The sequence below is a fragment of the Pelmatolapia mariae genome, linkage group LG23, assembly GCF_036321145.2.
Source record: "Pelmatolapia mariae isolate MD_Pm_ZW linkage group LG23, Pm_UMD_F_2, whole genome shotgun sequence".
In the NCBI taxonomy this organism is placed as follows: Eukaryota; Metazoa; Chordata; class Actinopteri; order Cichliformes; family Cichlidae; genus Pelmatolapia; species Pelmatolapia mariae.
Window position 1 is genome coordinate 40,247,129 of NC_086246.1, and position 20,238 is coordinate 40,267,366.

General features: G+C 40.3%; 1 long non-coding RNA gene across 1 annotated transcript; it reads left to right on the plus strand.

The window, feature by feature from the left end:
- The first annotated feature begins 13,820 nt into the window (after window positions 1–13,820).
- LOC134621099 (uncharacterized) lies at window positions 13,821–18,349 on the plus strand. Its single transcript, XR_010092187.1, has 3 exons — window positions 13,821–13,922; window positions 17,915–18,109; window positions 18,198–18,349. It is a non-coding gene; the product is annotated as an uncharacterized LOC134621099 (long non-coding RNA).
- The last annotated feature ends 1,889 nt before the right edge of the window (window positions 18,350–20,238 follow it).

A 20,238-nucleotide genomic window follows, 5' to 3' on the forward strand; every position in this document is an offset into this window, starting at 1 on the left:
GTCTCATAATGAAAATTCATCCGCCAAGAGTAACAGAAACATGAGAATCAAACAAGCTGAGGAGCAAGAATGATGTTTTCTTGGCAAATTTGTTATGTTCACCCACTCAGCTGGCTGAACTCGGGACTCCATTTACCACTGCACTCACAAATACGTCCTTTCTTTCACCTCGCAACGTGAAGCCTTTCAGGTGTTTTAAGGGATGGTACCTATCAGGCTTTCTTCAGCAGGCTAAGCTAATTAGTAGAGTGCTGAGTGCTCTCTGGGAAAACGTGTAATGCTGTAGTCAGGGGCTTTCAGGTGTTCAGGTGCTTTCTATCACACGAGGCTCCTCATCTGGTTGGAGAAAGCAGTTTATGGCCTCAGTCATTAGTTTGAAGTCTTGTTACTGTAAGTACAACATGATGTTCATTGTGGTCGCCTATAAGAGTAAAAAAAGGACGATAAAGCAGGTTGTTGGCTGCCTTGTTACTGACGCAGTGCAGGCTTGTGAGCGTGCACCTAAGACGGTAACAAGGAAAACATCCAGCCAGAGGCTTCCCACTGGGATCCCACTAATGAAAGGGTGAATGTGTCCAGTTTTTAGTGTTCAGGCATGAGCAGGCCTGGGTTATAAATGTGTAACAGTGACATGATAGCAGTGCTTCCTGTTTTCTTTTTTTTAAAAGATACAGCCAGTCATTTTTTAAGGTTATTAAAACAGAAAAACTGTGCTCATAAATATACACTGAGTATTAGTTTGCAATTACATCTTTAAACATGGCCACCGTTTCATGTTTTATGCATGGACCTAGATACCAGCCACATGTGTAGTACACCTTATAAGTTACTTTTAATTTAATTTAATTTAATTTAATTTCTACTCTATCTGCACACTCAAAGAGCTTTACACAACTCCTACATTCACATTCACCCATTCGCACAAGCACTTTCTATCTAACACTCATTCACACTCTGATGGATGCATCTGAGAGCAACATGGGGTTAGTATCTTGCCCAAGGATATTTGGCATGCAGACTGGAGCAGACTGGGATCAAACCACCAACATTCCACCCAACTTGACCTTAATGGTAGTCTCAAGTGTCCTGAAAATTGTACAAGAGTTCACATTGTTGGGATTTTCTCTCTATTATAGATTTTATTATTATTTTAATGATATTATATTAATTATATTTTATTCCAATCATCCATTCCGCTTATCCTTGTCAGGGCCAGAGCCTATCCCAGCTGTCTTAGGGCGAGGAGCAGGGTACACCCTGGACAGGTCGCCAGTCTGCCGCAGGGCTAACACATAGACAGACAACCATTCACACTCATATTCACACCTATGGTCAATTTAGTTTTTTCAATTAACCTGTCCCCACTAACTGCATTATATTATATTATATTATATTATATTATATTAGATTAGATTAGATTAGGGGTTTTACCTTACAATATAAAGCGACTTGAGCAACTGCTGTTGTGATTTGATGTTGTATAAATTGAACAATATTAAATAATTCTTATTTTTACATGATATTATGAGAAAGTTTAACTAATGCTAACTAATGCTTTCACTAACAGCAGCTAATAGAGGCTAACAGCAGCGCTTACTGACAGAAAAGCTCCCCTCAGCATCGCCATCATTGGACAGAAGTGAGCTCCATCGACTCATTTCACAAAGTTTATCTCTTCCAGAGTAAACAGACTATAGCAGCCACTGTAGCTTGATTATGTAGTTGAGGGAGAGAGAGAAAAGAAACAAATTTTAGATGGCTGCAGCCTACTGATGACGTTTTACACACTGTACCATTGATATCACACTTATCATCAATGTTTATACCACGACAGCCTGAGCGTGCACCCCTCACTATGCCTGCTATTAAAACTGTATGCTGTGTTTTAACAAGCGAGTAAAATGGCTTTGATCACGGCTATATTTCATACCAGCATCTTCAGCCTGTCAGCAGATCTACCATTATGGTCCAGACTGGAATATCTGACTTACTAAATCCCAGACATCCTGGAAGGTGTCTGAATGACTTTGCTTAGTCGCTGAGCCGCCGGTGAAATCATAAAATTCACTTTGTCACTGTGGGGAGCAGTCTGAACATTTATTCCACGGATTGCCATTACCCTCCTGAGACCCAAGCTCTGACAAGAATACAATATAAACATTATCTCTGAACAGAAAGCAATAAAAATACATCCTCCTATGGGGGCAATGGGTTTATTTTACAGCATAACACAATAAATTTAACACGGCATAAAACACGTTAGTGATGAGAATGAGGTTTAAGGTGTAGCAAAGCATAAATGTAATATCCACATATGAGCGTGCAGCAGCTCGGGAGGTCAAATCCATATTGTCCTCATTGTGACCTGCAATAATGACGCGACCCCGTAGCTTACAACTTGCACCAACGTGTTTGATTCAGATTAGTTCAATTTTGGTCAAACAGCCTCAGCTCACAGCAACAGTCGTCTCGAGGGGATAATAAATAATAAAATACACACTACAAGGTTAGAGAGATAACCCCAGGTACTTGCAGTGGTGCGATGGTAGGAAGGAAGAATTCCCTTTTAATAGGAAGAGACCTCTATGAGAACCAGGCTCCAGGAGGGGCAGCCGTCAGCTGTAGCACAGGTGAGGGGGGCGAGAAGCCAGCTCACCAGCTTTCATTTTCCCTACCCCTTCAAGCCTGCAGCATGTGGGCTACTCTGCACGTATTATTATTGGTAAGGGGTTAAAATTACACCTGTTAATAAATCTGGTGTTTATTACTTGCAAATGTGGTAATCTCCCATCTGCCCATGGAAACCAATTTCTCATTAATCTGCAGGTGCAAACATCTGCTGTGAGCACTGTTTTAGCTTGATGAAGCTGACGTCTACATCATCTGTACTAGAACAGTGTGTGATGGCCAAATCTGACAGGGGGCAGGAAAAACAGATCTGCGGCGTTTAGTGGTTTTTTCTGTGTCAGTGCATCTCAAAAAATCATCAGACACTGTTTACAAGTATTTATACAGACAAGTCATCATAATAATGGAAATAATGATGTGAAAATGAAGCAATTTTCCCCCATAAATACAGCTGTGAACTATCTGAGAGATACTTTTGTCAGTAGTTTGATCATTTTCTCATACACAGCAGACTACATAATAAAACAGCTTTTAACAGAACAGAGGGCTTCGCATATCAAAGTGTCTGTAACAGTAGCACAGTCTCAGAGAATCCAATTTGACATACAATACTCAGAACATGCTGCAAAATTGCCCAATTATCCAGCGGTCTGGTATTATGTGACGACTACACAGGAGTGTCCAGGTTGAAAAAAGGAAGAACAGGCGGCTGTTATAACAACTCTTGATATATTCTTTGCAGAGAACAAATGATTGTTTTTATCATGTGTGAAAAAGCATAGTTTGTTTACGCTGAAGAGAAAACGCCTCGCATCTGTTCAAAATGAGCTTTTTGTGTTGGCATCGTCGAAAAAGAATCGTGACTATTCATCGCTCTCTAATAACGACCCTTTCACTGGAAGTGTCAAACTTTTATAGCTTAATACATTCAGATTATAATTCGGCATTTCCTCTGTTTTGTGAAAGAAAGCTCCAGAAGGGGTGGTCAGAGTGTAGATGTCACAGTTTACTGGGGCAGTAAAGCAGACTGCTGTTAAATGACGTCTGTTGATCCTTTGTCCCATTTCCACTTCCTTTGTCCCTTCTTCAATAGAGCGTCCATTTGTGCCTCAATCTTGCTCCCTATTTGCTGTAAACTGTCCTCGTTTTTTCTTCGCTCCTGCACAGAAAGGTGTTTACTTGCTTTGTGTGATGGCGAGATTACCTCTGCCTTTATCCAGCTGAGCAGGTCGGTGAGGCAACCAGACATCTCCTTGGAAACGGGGTTCAAGGGTCGGTATATTGCAGACGAACTTGCCGAGATGTAAAGATCGTGACTGGGCTTTAAATGCGAATCCTGCGAGTTCGTGTTGTGCCATTTTCTTTTCAAATTAAACCAAACAAATGCACGTACCGTATTGAGTAAGTCTCTCTCGTGCTGCCCAAACGGCCCTGAAATGGACACAAAACCTACAGACTTCCTGTGGTGTCTGGTACAAGACTCTTGATTGGGATCTGACACATTTCCTGTGCCTACTGGAGGTGTTTTTGTTTGTTTGTTTGCTTTAATTTAATCTAATGTGCTGATTTTATTGTTTTGTGTTTAACGTTTTTCGTTTGGCATGCCAGGCGTGCAGCACTTTGTTTTCAGCCAGCAGTTGTCTCAAAGTTCTTTATAAATAAATTGTTTGCTTGCTGTTTGTTTGTTTTGTTTTTTGTTTTTGTCTCTGTGTGTTATCGAGGAATCAGGTCTTTGCAGTTGAACATTGTATTATAATCATAAGGTCATCATTTCTCAATGAGTGGTTTTTATGTTATGGCTATTATGGCTAATTCTCCAAGAAAGCCTGTCATGGTCCTGGGTCACTGGCCCAGTGTTTCTGAGTTAGTGGACCTTTGTTTAACGGGTGGTTAATGGTTCAATACTTTCTTATTCTCTTGGCATATTTAGTCTTTTTCTACTATACACTGTGATGGAGTAATTCCTCCCTCTGTGTTCCCCGTTGTTACTGGTGTCTGGTTGTGAAGTCATAATAGAAGAGTCTGGGTGCTGAACTGGCTTTCCTGCAGTCCGGACCTTTCGTCAGCTGAAAAAATCTGGAGGATCACGAACCAATGAATCCTCTGTCAGACAAGAGCAGGACGATATTCCTCTCCCAAAAGTCCAGCAGGTGATCTCCTCAGCTCACGGATTTTTACCGATTGTTGTAGAAGAAAATAGGATGCCACACATCAGTGGTAAACATGGCCAACCTTTCTGAGCTCTGCTGCTGCGATCAAATAAATAAATAAATAAAATTTTATTTGTATACCACCTTTCAAGATAAAAATCACAGAGTGCTTCACAGAAAAGTTAAAACAGAAAAACAGAAATCAACCATAAGCAAGTTTAAAAAGATAAGTTTTTAGCTGTTTTTTAAATGAAACCACTGAGTCCACCGATCTCAGGCTCAAAGGAAGGGAGTTCCAGAGTCTGGGGGCACAGTTACAAACGCTCTATCACCTTTCGTTTTCAGCCTCGTATGTTGGACGACCAGCAAGCCCTGATCACATGACCTCAGGGACCTGCTGGGGATGTACGGATGTAAAAGATCTCTGATATAGGTTGGTGCTTGTCCATGCAGAGCCCTGAATGTCAAAGTCAAAATCTTGAAGTGGATTCTGCAATTTTATGGGGAGCCAGTGCAACTGGATCAGCAGGGGTGTAACGTGAGCGTATTTGGAAGACTTGGTCAGAAGCTTTGTGGCAGCATTCTGAACAACTTGCAAACGATCCACAGAGGCTTTGCATAAACACGTGAACAAAGAATTACAATAATCCAAACAAGATGAGACAAATGCATGACTCACCATTTCTAGTTCTGAGCGTGATACAATGGGACTCAGCTTAGCAATATTTTTTAAATGATAAAAACAGGACCGAACCAATAAATTAGCATGAGTGTCCAAAGTCAGAGCTGAGTCAAAATTTACACCAAGGTTCCTGACAGAAGGTTTGGCAAAAACAAAAAAAGGCCCCAAAACAGAGCCCTGTGGCACACCATATTCAAGAGAAGTAGAAGAGGACCTGTATTTAGAGTTAGCCACACAAAATGATCGTTCACACAGATAGGATTCCAACCAGTCCAAAGCAGACCCTGATATACCCACCCAATGTCTCAGCTTATCTAGCAAAATGTGATGGTCAACAGTATCAAAGGCAGAGGTCAGATCAAACTCAAAATGAGCTAACATTTTTCTTAAAATGGTCAATTTTCTCATTTTAAACATGTTTTCTATGTTCTACTGTGAATGAAATATGGATTTATGACATTTGCAGAGCATTGCATTTCACACAACACCCCAGATTGTCAGAACTGGGTTTGTAAATTGTACACCGTGAGCGTCAGCATATTGTAGAGATCCCTTTATCTTCAGCGACCCACTATCCCGCACAAATGACAGCACAGTGATACATCACATGCATTAGTTTGCGCGTGCAAGTGCATGTGTTGAGGCTATGAATTTGTGTCAGTGTGTCAGGCCCGCCCGGTCCTAGTGATTAGCTGTAGTACTGATGTGCTGTAACACAATGGGGGCTGGAGTTAATTGAAAAGTGATCCTCCTCCAAGCCATTATAGATCATTCATTGTGATACGTCTTTTCTTAGGCCTTGTCTTACTGCAGTCCACCGACTGCAACTAGACTGAAAGTGAGACCGACAGAAGTGATACAGAGCACGCTCTGTCTCTGACCCTGTCACCATTTGTTCAGTGGCAGGTAGAATCTAATCAAGTGTGAGTCCTTGATTTAGCTCAGGCTTTAATACCTAAGATGGAAGACATAGTGTCAGCTGAACAAAAACATCATCAAACAAAAAAGCAGAATATACAGCACTAAATGTAAAATATGTGCACAACATTTTATGCTCAGAAGTGAGATGGTTGTCGAGACAAAGTCAAAGACTTTCCATCTTTGTTCTGTGTTACTGTAGGAGCACCATTCTCCTCGTCCCCTCGCCTGCTTTTTAAAACTGTTCTGATGTTAACAGCAAGCTCTGAGTCGCCAGACATCTGCACACCTCACTGCAGACTAAAACGCTACGGTGCGTGTGCAGAGTGTGTCAGAGTCAGATAAAGTTTTCTTCTCTGTTAATGGGCTTATTTTAAAAGACATGACTTTTTTTTCTATCTATGCTAATAAAGATAACTAAGGGCTAACCTGTGTCGGCCAGTATGGAAGAGCACGAGGATGTCATTTTACTGAAATCTTTTTTATTTATCTGTCTGTAAATAATGACCCGAGGACAGAAACAGAAACCTTGGCTCATATATCATTTGTCCTAAAGAGACTAAATAAGCAGCCTGTGGGTTTGCAGACTGGAGTTCAGGCTGAGGTAATACTGCAGAAATGGCGTCCATGTCAGACATAAGCTGCAATGTTCTCAGATAAACCTATTTCAGTTTTTTTGCATAGCATTTACATTTAAACAAACAATGAAAAAGGAAATCGCACATCATGGACACACTTTCACTGGATGCAGTTCCTTCTGCGTGTGCAGAGTACAAATCACATAGTCTCTATTATCCTGTGTCATTATCATCATATTCACTCCCATTCAGCCATTCTTCATGTCCTGTGCTCCACAACTAACAGGATGAAAAAGACTTGCGCTGTGTGTTCAGGTATAGAAAGCGTACTCTTCACTTAAATACATAACAGGCTGCTTTTGCTTCACATAATGCATGACCTCATGCTGTAATGGTATCAGAGGTAATGCAAAAGCAAATGTTTTCCTGGCTCATTAGTTGTGATCATATACTGATAATAAATGTGAAGAACCAACACTGTGAAACTGTCTCCATCCAAATTATCCCAATAGAATAATTACAAGTATATTAGCCGCAAATGTGAAGTCGGAAAGCTCAGTTAAATGAGTTGTTGACAGCCACTGAGTAATTTGATTAGCTCAAGGTGTAATTTTACAATTTTCCCCTGATTGCTTTTGTTCACGCGCATCGAGCGAGAGCCTCGAATAATCAAACCATCACGTAACTTTGGCAGCTTTTGTTCGATTCCACTAAAAAGACACTTTGTCCTTTCACCACACACATAATGCTGCATGTGAACAGTCGGATTAGCAGCTCTGTGCGCGAGTGTTTGGCCATGGGAGTATATTTTTTTCCTTGGTCTTTTTGTTCAGTTATACAAAATCCTCTTTTTCTCTAATAACCAACAACAAACGAAGCATTTCGTCATCACTTTTATCAGCGATTATTGTTAAATGGCATCAAAGGAACTGATATTAGGATTAATTTAAGAAATCTTTTTCTTGGAAAATTGTAGTATGCTGACACCAATAAGGTCATGTGTAATAATACCCACATAATACCCAGCGGCCATGTGCAAAAATAAAAACATGATGCTGCTTTTTCAGTTTTGGTAAGTACGCTCTTGTGAAAAAGAAAGTACACCCTCTTTCAGTTCTGAGGCTTTCTGTATCAGCAGAGGTTGCAAAAGTACGGACATTCAACACTTAAATAGAAGAACAACTACTTGTGTTAAAAAGCGCTCTGGTAAAAGCTGAAGTACTGATTCAACTCTTCACTCAAGTAAAAGTGAGAAAGTACAGGCTCTGAAATGTACTGAAGTGTGCTCTGAGAGTACGTCTCAGGATAGACGTGAAAAGCAGCTCTTTGAAGGACGTTTCTACAAGCTTTTTTTTTTTCTTTGCAAAGCTAACTGAAACTCATGTCATAATAACATCATAAAAATATACTGCTGACACGCAGGAACACAAACTTCATTTCAGCCTAAATTCAAATTCTTATGAGAGTCAGCTTTAACATCTGTTGTGTCTAGCACAAGCAAAGAAAAACAAAGGGAATTAAAAAGCCAAAGCTCTGTTTGCCGTTGCCTGCACTGTAGATGAATGACTTTGCCTCCACCCCCAAAACAGAAAAATGAGTTTAATTAGGAGTTATAGCAGGTGTGGAAACTAACGTCAAGTGTAGTGGTGCATCGTGACAAGAACATAGCGGCAGAGCAAAGCTGCATCTGAACAAACTGCAAGAGTTCTGGAACAATATCTTGACAGAGGATGATTTGTTTGCAGTATCTGGGCACCTTGCAGTCATTGTGTTTGACCATGAACTCCTCTGGATACCAAAGTTTTTTAGAGTCACATTTTAGACCATCTGTGTGACAGCTGAAGCTTGAAATCAAAAATCTCCAAAGGAACGACTGAAAAAGAAAAGAATCAAAGAGCCAGTCAAAGTGCAGACCTCAAACCTGACTGAGAGCTGTGCATGAAAATCTGCCCACAAACTTCAATGAACTGAAGCCACGCTGTAAAGAAGAGTGGGCCAAAATTCTTCCACAATGATGTGAGACACTGACAAAGTCACACAGTCAGTGTTAGCTTAGTCTTTGTTAAATAAGTAATGACGTAGTGTAACATGTCAGTGTTGTGTATTTAAATCATTTTAGAACCAGATGATTATTTTATGTCCTGATGTAAAAATTTTGGATTGAAAGATTCATTTTACGTGACTGTATATGCATAAAGTAAGTGTTAAAAATGTTATTATAACTACAGGGGTCCAACAAACAATGTCCACGCATCATACTGATGTCTTCAGAAGTTTATTTTTCTCTCTCTCTCTTATTTTCTTCAGACATCGTGAAAACTGAAGATTTTGAAAGTTTACACTTAGCTAGATTAAAGTTTACACTTAGCTAGATTAACATGATGGTGTTGTGTTTAGTATGTTGCTTTGTTTTTTTTTTTTGCTTGTTTTCTATTCTTTTTCTCTCAACAGGTGATCCAGGAGATTTTTTTTTTTCTCTTTGTCTTTGTAAGTGCCCTTTCTCACTGTCCCTCTTCCCTTCTGTTTTTCTTTTCCTTCCTGTCTTTCTTTCTCCCTTTCCTATCCCCCAATCATGTCTGTCTCATCTGTAACTACTGAAAATAAAATAAATAATAACAACAAAAGTTGATCAAATGGCCATGATGATCCATTTGGCAAAATAAATCCATTTGGTATCCTTGTTGGTCTTCAGACAACAATTCTGACGGCTAAAGAACCAAATGGGACAGACAAAAAAAAAAAAAAAAAAAAAAAGAAAACTGAAGAAAACACAAAGTACTCAACGTAGATATCTTTGACCTTATCAAAGTCTCTCGTGTTAGTGTCCATAAACAGTCTTGAGCTAGCAGAACAGGAAAAATGCAAGGTAATGGATATTACTGAAAATGTCCTCTTATTGCCAGTGTAAAACATGTATACAAACATTACATACACAATATACCTGAAAACGATTACCGTGTGCGCCTCTTGGACCACATGCAGAATAACATCAGTGTTTTGACTGTAGCCGCATCCGTAGCTCTGTATCCACTCTAGCCATGGTTGTGCTCTCAGCTAAACTCTGGTCATGTGACCATTACAAACTCTACCTCAAACAAACTTTGCATAAGTTTTTAAACCTTTCCTACAAATAGATGAACTAAATTAAACATGAATCTATCACAGAAACATATAAAACAAACACCTTTGCTTAACTGTCTCAGGGACAGTTGCAGTTATTATAACTTACAATATTTTAGGTCAGAAGCTAAAAAAACATTTGTGATGGGCTATAATCCATTTGTGAGCTTTTCATGTTGTACAACTGATCACGAGTTGCAATCACAAAATGTGGGAAACAGACGATGTCTGTAAAACAACGCAGAAAACAGCAACGTCTTTGTTGTCTTGTTCGTGTCCTCGTTTCTGAGTCCGCCTCATTCATTACAAATTAGAATTTTTTCCACAAACACACATCCCACTTCTTTTAGGAGCACGTAAACCTTACATGTTTGTTTTTTGTTCTACTTTTTTTTGTTGTTGTTGTTTTTAGAAAGTGTTGAATTATTAAATTAAGAGATCCCTGATCTGGGTCAGTTTAACCATCCTAGGACAAGATTGATCAATTATTTAAACTTCAGGCACAATTTGCATCAGGTCGCACTAATTAGGGATTATTTACCGATACTTTGTTATATAATGAGAAATCCTAGCCATTAGAGAAGTAAGTAAAGCCTACATAGCATCGTGGTGGACCAGCTAAAAAGAGGCTGCTGCTGCTTGTAGCTCGGCACATGTAATTCAGTTACAGCAGGCATAAGTTTGTTCAGTCTGAAGGCAGTGAGCGTAGTTTTAGAATCTCTGATTAACTTTGTGTATTCAACATATAACCTTGAGCCTTTTTTCAATAGACAGACGATAAAATATTACACCTTATTCCCATCACCCCTTCGAACTGCGGTGTCTGAAGACCTTTTTTGTTTTCAAAACTGTTATGAGAAGAACAATAAAGTGTTCTGATCCCAGGTAATGTCTCTCTGAATTCTCCTGAGGCAGGAAACCACACATCCATGGCTAAACTCCTCCAGCAGTCCGCTTTAAATGACTGACAAGCAACTACAGCACATTGGCCAATATTTGGGGTCTACATGTGTATCCCAGCGTATTTACATTATGTCAGATGAATGGTTTCATTGCTATATTCTAATGTATTAAAGAAGCATTACATTCCTGATGACAGTACATACCAGCAAACTGAATGCTGTGAATCAGCTTTAGAACAAACTGCACACAGCTTTCACTGCTCCTGCATTCAGTCCTTTGTTTCGTTACAATGCGATGCCCTTGTGTAAATACGAAGCTGTACAGCATGTACAGGGTGCACAGGGTGTGGGGTGCAGGCTGAGAGACGGAGCATTTCTTTCTAGGTCATCCTCTTTCTTCTCTGTCGCTCTCTCACGCTTTCATTTTCACTTTCCTCTTTGTTTTTTTGCCTTTCCCCTACATTTTATTTTAGAGTCTTATCACTCACCATTTTATTAATTTATACATAACACATCTATCTATATTAAAAAAAAGCCATCTTTTTGGTTTGCATTAAAAGACTCGTCAATCCACAAGTAAACAGTAACCGACCTAAGAAGTCGAACACGGTGACTTTCAGTCACCTTTCATGTGGATTACTGATTAACCATTTGCCGATCTGACAAGACTGATTTAAACAACAGACCAGATCACAGCCCATATATACATTTATATGTCATATACATAAACATGTCAGCTGTCAATGCAACCTTTTTGGTGATTGTGTTGCTCTACATGTTGTATGTGTGCGTGCATGGTATTAATCAATAGCAAGCACATTGTGTGGTTTAGGTTAAAGTACTACTTGATTGTATTCAAAGAAAATACTTTTTTTTTTAAACTGCATTTCAACCTTTTCTCTGTGCATTTCTAGTTGTAAGTATGCGTGGTGTGTTTTGGTGTCCTTAGAAACCCAAATGTTCCTGACCATAGGTTCATTTATTTTAAGGTTAGACACACTATTTGTGTTCGTCAGTTTTCTTGATACTTTTAGTTTATACTTTCTTCTGTTTCTCGTCTAATTTCTGCTCTTCTGGCCTTTATAGTCTCGGTGAGGGCTGAAAGCACCATGCTGCATGATTCGCCGCTTTTTGCTTTTTCAGACACACCGAAACACTTTTTCCAGTTACTGAAAACATCAGCTGTCGAATCAACCTGTGCTGAATGTGGAAAAGAGTCAAAGTCAGAACGGTTTCCCAAAGTTGTCCGAAGGCACAAAAACACCAGCGAGGACCTCCACCGAGCTCTCTCCGCCGCTGCACTTGCATAATACTGATTAATCTGGCTCAGTGAGAATATTAATGTCTGCGATCCCAACACACACGAATGGAATTATAATGCTTTCATTATAGTCATTTAGCTCTATGAGCTCTCATTTACATCTGCTGTAGAGAGCAGCTGCGCCAAAGAGCTGGCTGGATGTCTGTTATGCAAGGAGCCTTCACACATCTTATCACCAGGGGTCGTCGTTTCACTGCAGTGGGCTGTTATTCAAAACATTCCTCACCACATGACTCTAATAAAAACCAAAGAGGGGAAAGGGAGGACGCATACACATAAACAAAGACATTTCTCTCCTGCTGAGACGAAAACACAGTTTTAAACTGGTCGGCTTAACCAAACAAAATAATCTAATATTACTACGAAGCCTGCAGAGAAAACATGTTTGTGTAATCTAAAGACGGACAGCGATGAATGCACACACACACACACACACACACACACACACACACACACACACACACACACACACACACACACACACACACACACACACAAATCAAGTAAATACTGAGAAAAACAGGTCGCTGTAGTTTGCACACCTATTTTTGATTAGCTGGACCAAAGAAGAGCATTTTTGAAATTGGAAAGATTTTTTTTTTAAGCACAGCAACACAAAGATTTCTAATAAAGACGGATGAAAGGAATGAGGAAAATTGCTTGACTGCAGTTGAACTGAGAGCAGCTCTAAGTGCTCCGCAGCACAGATAGGTGAAATGAGGGGCTGATGGCTGGAAGTGATGGAGTTAGAAGAAGTAGGCCAAAAAGCTGGAGCAGGAAAGAGCAGAATCTGAAGGAAAAAAAATCAGGACCAATATTTTGTCGCACAGCATAATTATTAAGGCAGTGTGTGGATTTTGACAGGGTGGCGTTATCTGAAATTGAATATGGCAAGTTGTGCAAATTAGCTTCCGCTTGTGCCAAAATTATGTCCGCATGCATGCTGTGTCTTGGCTGAACATGTGACAAAACATTTATCTGCATCTTTCCGGCTGATTTGTACTCCAGTGTGATAAAACTCCTCTGACAGTCTGACTGTGTGTGTCACTGCAGCTCTACTTGTCTTGTCCTGTTGCACTTCCTCTTGGCGATCGCCTTATTTTGCATGTTGATCTGATACATTGTTTCTGTGATATGTATGCTGTAAGTCGTTATCAGTACTTCATTAAAACATGTTAGCTGATCTCTAAAGGTCTGTTAAAACAAATTCTGCTGTTATGAAAGCCATTACGACTGGCTTTCGTAACAACACAGTCAACAACAGGAAGTGCAGCATGACAACAAAAGTTACACTTACACACAAAAGTAATCTGACACACGAGACAGTAAAGATCAGCTGAAGGATACAGATGTATATTAAAGCAGCTCATTTGCACCAGAACTTCATACATGTGTATCTGTCACTGGGTCTGTTTGCATAAAGGTGACAAAGGTAGTGTGGAGACAGAGGATTACACAGAGAGGTGGGGAGGAGAGTGCGTGCATGTGTCAGCAGCTCATCGCAGTGACAGTTTTGACCTTTTGTTGAAAGGCCAGTGTGACAGAGCTCTGGTCTGAGGAGTTCGGCGTGTGCGTGCGGCTCATACCTGCTCGTGGATTCGTGTATACGTGGGTCATGCTTTGGTAAGTAGGTCGTAAAAACACAGCGTATCATTCTGATTCATCAAGGATAAGTAAATCCTCGACAGTATGGTGGCCCATATACAGCCCACCATCTTATCACCTGATAGAGCAGAAATTTGGGACACAACAGGGTCGAGTGGCAACCACTGACTCACTGCTTGGGATGTCTGCTTTTTTATTCCTTCCAGTTTCACGGCTTTTTTGATATATGTCTGAGGTGTTTTTAGGGTAATTAACCATGTTAATTAATCGTGTTTATCATTCAGAGGACTAGTGTGTAGGAACTACAACTGAACACCTTTTTCCAGGCATAAAGGAGAACTGGCACCATCATTTCTTTCCAGTTTGCCTACTTTCAGCTCCTATCCAAAATGTCATACACAACTGAAGACTTTATGTGAAAGATGGACGACATGCCACCCACTGTTTCATGCAGTACAAATGAAGCCCAAGTTGAGAGTCCTGATCAAAATACCACAAATGAGCTCTGACTGACCAGTGACACCATGCACACCCATAACAGCGTGACTTGTGTCTCACACATGCCCTGAAGCACAACACATAATTTACAAAACAAATAGCATGCTGTCTTGAAACTATAAACTAATGATGGAGAACATAAACTTGATTGGAGAATATTTATCGGTGTAATAACTGAAGTGAGATGCAGGATTATTTCCTCTCATACTTCTGTGCAACTGAACTTCTTTTTCCAGTCGCAAGACTTTGTGCCTGTTGGTCATTACAACAGAACTTCCAGCTGACTTTCCTTTTCAGACCTGGAGGCGAAATCTTAACTTCTATGTTTGAAGACCTGTAGAGCCTCCACTGCTCTGTTGCTTGTATTTAGACTGTTGGTGGTATCCAAGTTGGAGAATCTCTTTTAAACTTCACTTTAAAAGATCACCGAAACAGAGACCTCACTGCACCCACAGATGATCCCCTGTGAGCAAGCACTAGGTGATGGTGATTGATTTAGACAGAAGATGAATGTGCGCCTCCTATAAGGTCTACAGGCACATCATGGGGGCTCTGTTGATGAGCATCCTGGTCCTATTTCAATATGTTCACTGGCAAGAATGCAACCGTTTGTTCCTGATAACAGCTCCACCCAAACAACAGTCGTATACAGCGTCCTTTAACATAAAATAGCTGCAGTAAAACTGACTTGATTTGAGTGTTTTTTATGTTGAAAATGTTGCTTTATAGAAGAGGTTCTCAAACTGTGTAGAATAGAAGCAGATGAGGCATGAAAAATATGGACTGAAGCAAACAGAATGAATATAATTTATGAAGGGAAAATAAATGGTCTCTGAAGAAGCTAAATATGTCATGATCCTGGGTGTTTGACTTTTGCAAGTTTCAGTCAATGTATGTTTTTCTACTGGCATTCAATTTGGCGTGTTTGGTTTTTTGGCTTTGTGTCAGTAGTTTGATTCTGTTCACCTGTGTTTTGTTTTCCTCAGCTGTTTCCTCTCTCCTGATTTAACTCGTGTATATTTAAGCCTTCAGTTTTCCTCAGTCTTTGTCACGTCCTTACTCAAGCTCAGTGTGCTCTTGCTTTGTGGCTGGGGTTTTGTATTTCTGGCTCCAGCCCTGCCTGCTTTCTGTTTTTTAAACGAGACGTCAGTGTTAAAGCTGTTTTTCTGAGTTCTGTCTCCAGAGTCCTGTAGTTGTGTCTTCCTCTGCCTGTCACACCACTGTTCTGTGACTTGGTTAAGCAACTATTTAATACTAAAAAAAATATATATAAAAAAATCAATTACGTTTTAGATATTAGCTTTTTCAAATATGTTCCTACTTGTTTCTACTACTATGTCACTCATGATAAATTCTTCTTGGGCCTGTTAGCTGGAATTTTCTTCATTTAACTGGTGAGTCTTACCCAGATCTAAATGATAGAACTTCTTAATTATATCTGTGATAGTGTTTGTTTAAAGCAAACATCCTAATTCAACTACTGTGGTTATCCATATCGGGCAAAAATGTCTCAACTAACTATGAAATAAACAGTCCATCAATACTTCAATGCATTAACGACAGTCAGCCCCTGAAAGCCAATCATCTGCTTTCTAACAGCCCAACCAGGAAACCTCAACCACCACAATAAATTTAACAAACGTTGCACATGTGTTAACTGCTCTAACAGTTGAAGTGTGATCTTGTTCTGCGGAGTAGAACTCTCACTTCTGTGAGAGCTGAATTAAAGTCTCTGAAAGCTGATCCGACATAAGAAGAGAACGTGGTCGTGTGCGTGTCTGTATGTGACCCACACACTTCACACAGACCTGTGTGAACACTCACACAATATGTGTTTTCATGTATTTACATGCACGTGTGTGAATCTTTGCATGCACAAATGTGTTTTGGTGGGTGTTACCGTACCTACAGCACAGATGATTCATTACAGACGAGCCACGAGGTCGGGGGCCCTGCAAAGGCTGTTGTCATGGAAGCGAGTGTAAGACACAGTAGATCTCCTTTCAGTATCATCTTCAGATCGTTGGGACGTCGGGCTGGTTCCCTCTGAGTGTCTCACTCTTGTGCAGTGTCTCACCTTTTCTCTCCTGTTCAGGTTCTTTCTTTGTTAGTTTATATTTTATATGGATATAAAAGATTCAGAAGAACTTTTTTTAAACACATTTTGTAGATTTAGTCTTTGTTCTTACTCACAGCATACTTTTGTAATGTTACAACCAAAAACTGCAATTCCTTTAATAACCACTTGAGGCTATCTCCAAGTTATATGTGCTGTGTGGCAGGCAGGATAGGACCCAAATGTTCCTCACTGTACACACACTATCAATCAATAGCAATGGAGAAAGAGACCCTATGAGTGTCCTGTGAAACAGGCTTTCTGATAGATTGTGTTCACTCATCTTTGTTCATTTGTCTTGTGATGAAAAACTGACTGGTAGAGAGTCCGTCAACAGCCAAGTGTCAGAAAAGCAGAGTTTAAACCAAGTATTTAAAGCAACAGAGGTTTAATTATATCGAAATACTGCAGAATATATTCCTGCCCTTTTATTATATGAATGATATGGCAGACTGGGCACACTGAGGTATGCAGAAACATGCACAGACAATAAATGTTAATAAGGGTAAGTGTTTTTCTCTTCTTTTCCTCCCCAGGAGCACATCTAAATATATGCTCATGCCAAGAAAATGTGGAGTGGATTAGCAGTTAATTAGTAATGAAGGGAAGGGTGGGAAAAATAACAGCAGATGGGAGGAAAGAGATAAGAGGTAATGAACATTCAGGCCTTGTACGCTGGAGCCACTCGAATGTCTGCAGCGTGGTTATTCAAAGATCCCTGTGGCGATGAAGAGACTTACTCATGATCTGGTTTGGAGTCATTATAGTTGGAGAATGATATATAAGCTTATGTCTACCAATGGTTTCAAGGTGGAAGCGCTGATTTTGTGATACTTGCCTTCTATGCTGAATATATGAGTGAGGATCAGTAATATTATTCTGAGGAGATAAGTACGAACCCCAGTAGGCAGCAATCCCTTGTCCAGCTCTGTCCTTATTTAATGTTCCTCTAAGACTCAGTTTCTATCTCCCAGTCATAATCTGCCATAATCTCATCTGGGTCCTGGTATTATCTATTAGGCTGTCTAAATTGATGTTTATTCCTCTGTCCTTTTATCAAACCCCTGTGACAACTCTGAAAATGCCTTCAGCCGCTTTTTCCTGTCACGATTGTAAGATTTGATATTATCTAGATGGAAGCAGAAACAATATCGACAGACAACAGGACAAAGAGTGTGTGCGCACACAGATACACCATGCTAAATGTCAGGTTTAATTGGATGTCTATCATTTGAATATTGCCTTTCAAGACCAAATAAACTGTCACGGACCCAGCTCCAGGGATTCAGGGTCCGTGGGCAGTGTGGACTACTATTATAATCATTGCTGTTATTTTGTGATGTGTGTGTTGTCTGCACTGCTGCTGTTCTTGTATTCCCCATCCTTGTATGTATAGGCAAGTGGGTGTGTCCGTGAGTGTGGCTGAGTACTGGGTTTCAGGTAGGCCTGGTGGGCGTGTCCTACCTAGAGGATGGCCACACCTGAAGCAGATGATGACTCACACACCTGCAGCTAATGGAGCGTCGTTGGGGAGCTTCTTAAGACTGTGGCTGAGCGCTCCTTGGCGTGGGATTGTTGTGTGAGACTCCATGTTAGTGTCGATTAATGTATAGTCCAGTGAGTGCATGCCTGCGGTAGTCGAGTGTCCTGACAAGTTGCCTCTTTGTTATTTTCTCCAGGAAGGAGCAGGGAAGACAAGAGCAGCGAGCACGGGGTGCAGGGACACACAGGAGCAGAAGAGCACGGAGCATGGACTTGTGGGTGAAGACACGACACGGAAGTCAAGGGGAAAACACAGGGTTGATTCTGTGACTATTTACACCACTGTAAATAAACCCACTGCCTTCATCACAAAGTCCTGCATCTTGGGTCCTCATTCCCCTCACCCCCACGGTCTGCCAGCCAGACCGTGACATAAACAGCACGACTTCACAGATGACAGGATCCAACGATAATGGGCACCTAAGGGTAACAAATGCAGCCATCTCTGGTATCCACAGTTGCTGATAGAGGACAAATACCAAGTTAAAAGTGAACTGAAGAGCACTCCAGTTTGCATCTTCTTTGTTTGTTTAGTACTTTAGTGCATGCTCAGCATGTCACATCTAGTTCACATTGGAGAAGTATGACAGCAGTTGTAGCTGGTGGCATATGAGGATTTACAAAAGATGGATAAGGTTTTGCTTGCTTTTTTTTTTTTTTTTTTTTTTTTTTTTTTTTTTTTTTAACACAGATATTATTTGATTAATTAAAAAAAAAAAAAAAAAATTTTTTAATCAAAAGCAAAAGAGCTTCTCTGCCTCAGCAGGTGTCAGCCGGACTTACAGTGTTTCTTTGTAGATCATGCTGGAAGTTTATCCTGGTAAATATTTGTGGTTCACATGAATTCCACATACTTCTTTTTCCTGCCTTCCTTCCTGCAGAGCTCCTCTGCCTCCCTCAACATGAATTGCATTAACTACTATGACTCAGTGACTTTACATCTGCTGCCATCATCAAGTCCACATTCAAAACTTCAATTTTTCAGTCAATGACTAAACACTGCAAAGTAGGTGACTGTCAGGGACCAAGCAGTAAAGCATAAAGGACACAGGTGTTTAATTCAAGAGGGGTTTTATTGACCCAAAAATATATTTGACAAAGCCAGAAGTTTAAACAGGCAGACCAATAAAAGAGGTCAACTCAATGAGCTAAACTCAGAATAGCAATTAACAAAACCTCAAACAACATAAGATAAACTGACCTGCTGAAATGACACAGGGGGGAACTTAAATACTGGTTTAGCTAAACCAAATGACACACATGGGGGAAAACAAAATGACTGCCATACAACCAACTAATACAAAACAATTAAACAAACATGAAACACCACTCAGGCAATGAAGCATGTGGTTTTATCCAATTAGGCTGTCAGTGGTACTTCAGCTCCCTCAGCCCTTTGCCACACCTTTTGCCAGACAGGAGGAGAAGCCAAACACCAGGTAACTCAAAGAAAGATGTATTAATATAACAAAACAGTACTTTGACCTTGCAGTGTTAGTATGTGTGCACGCCATATAAACATTGGAAGGTGTGATGGAAAAATAAATACATTTAATAAAGAAACAATATTGAACAATAAGTAGAATATATTAAAGTAGTGACTGCAACGTAACTAAAGTGAATCAACTGGTGGTGAGGTGTGGAGCTTACCATGTGTGGCATGCCATCACAGTGACATTCACATCAGGCTGAGCTGTATGTGAGATAAGGAACAAGAAGTTGGCCCTTATGGTGATAAATGTTGTAGATTGCTACCACGATAATAATGTTCTGCTGGTTGGTTGGAGCCTGTTTGGAGGCGGCACAGGGCTGCGTTAGAGCACTCTGTTGCCCAAGTGCTCAAGTTTCTCCCACACTTCCTTAAAGGTATCTGCTTGCTATAAGTTAGCTATAGGTGGGGGTGTGAGTGTGAACGGTCTCTTGTCGTGCCTCCCTCCTGACCCTAGCTGGACAGGCAGTAAAGAAATGAATGGATAATATTGAGGATGTGACTATGAGCCTTCAGGACAAGTCAATGCAAAATCGCAGACCAGATATCGTTCTTGAATGTGGAAACATTATCCAACAGTCTCATCTATGGCACGCTTAACTAGCTGGTTCTGGAACTTTCCACCATCTAACACGATCCTCCATAAACTTTTAAACTTTTGTCATGATACGACTGGAAGCTTGGAGAGC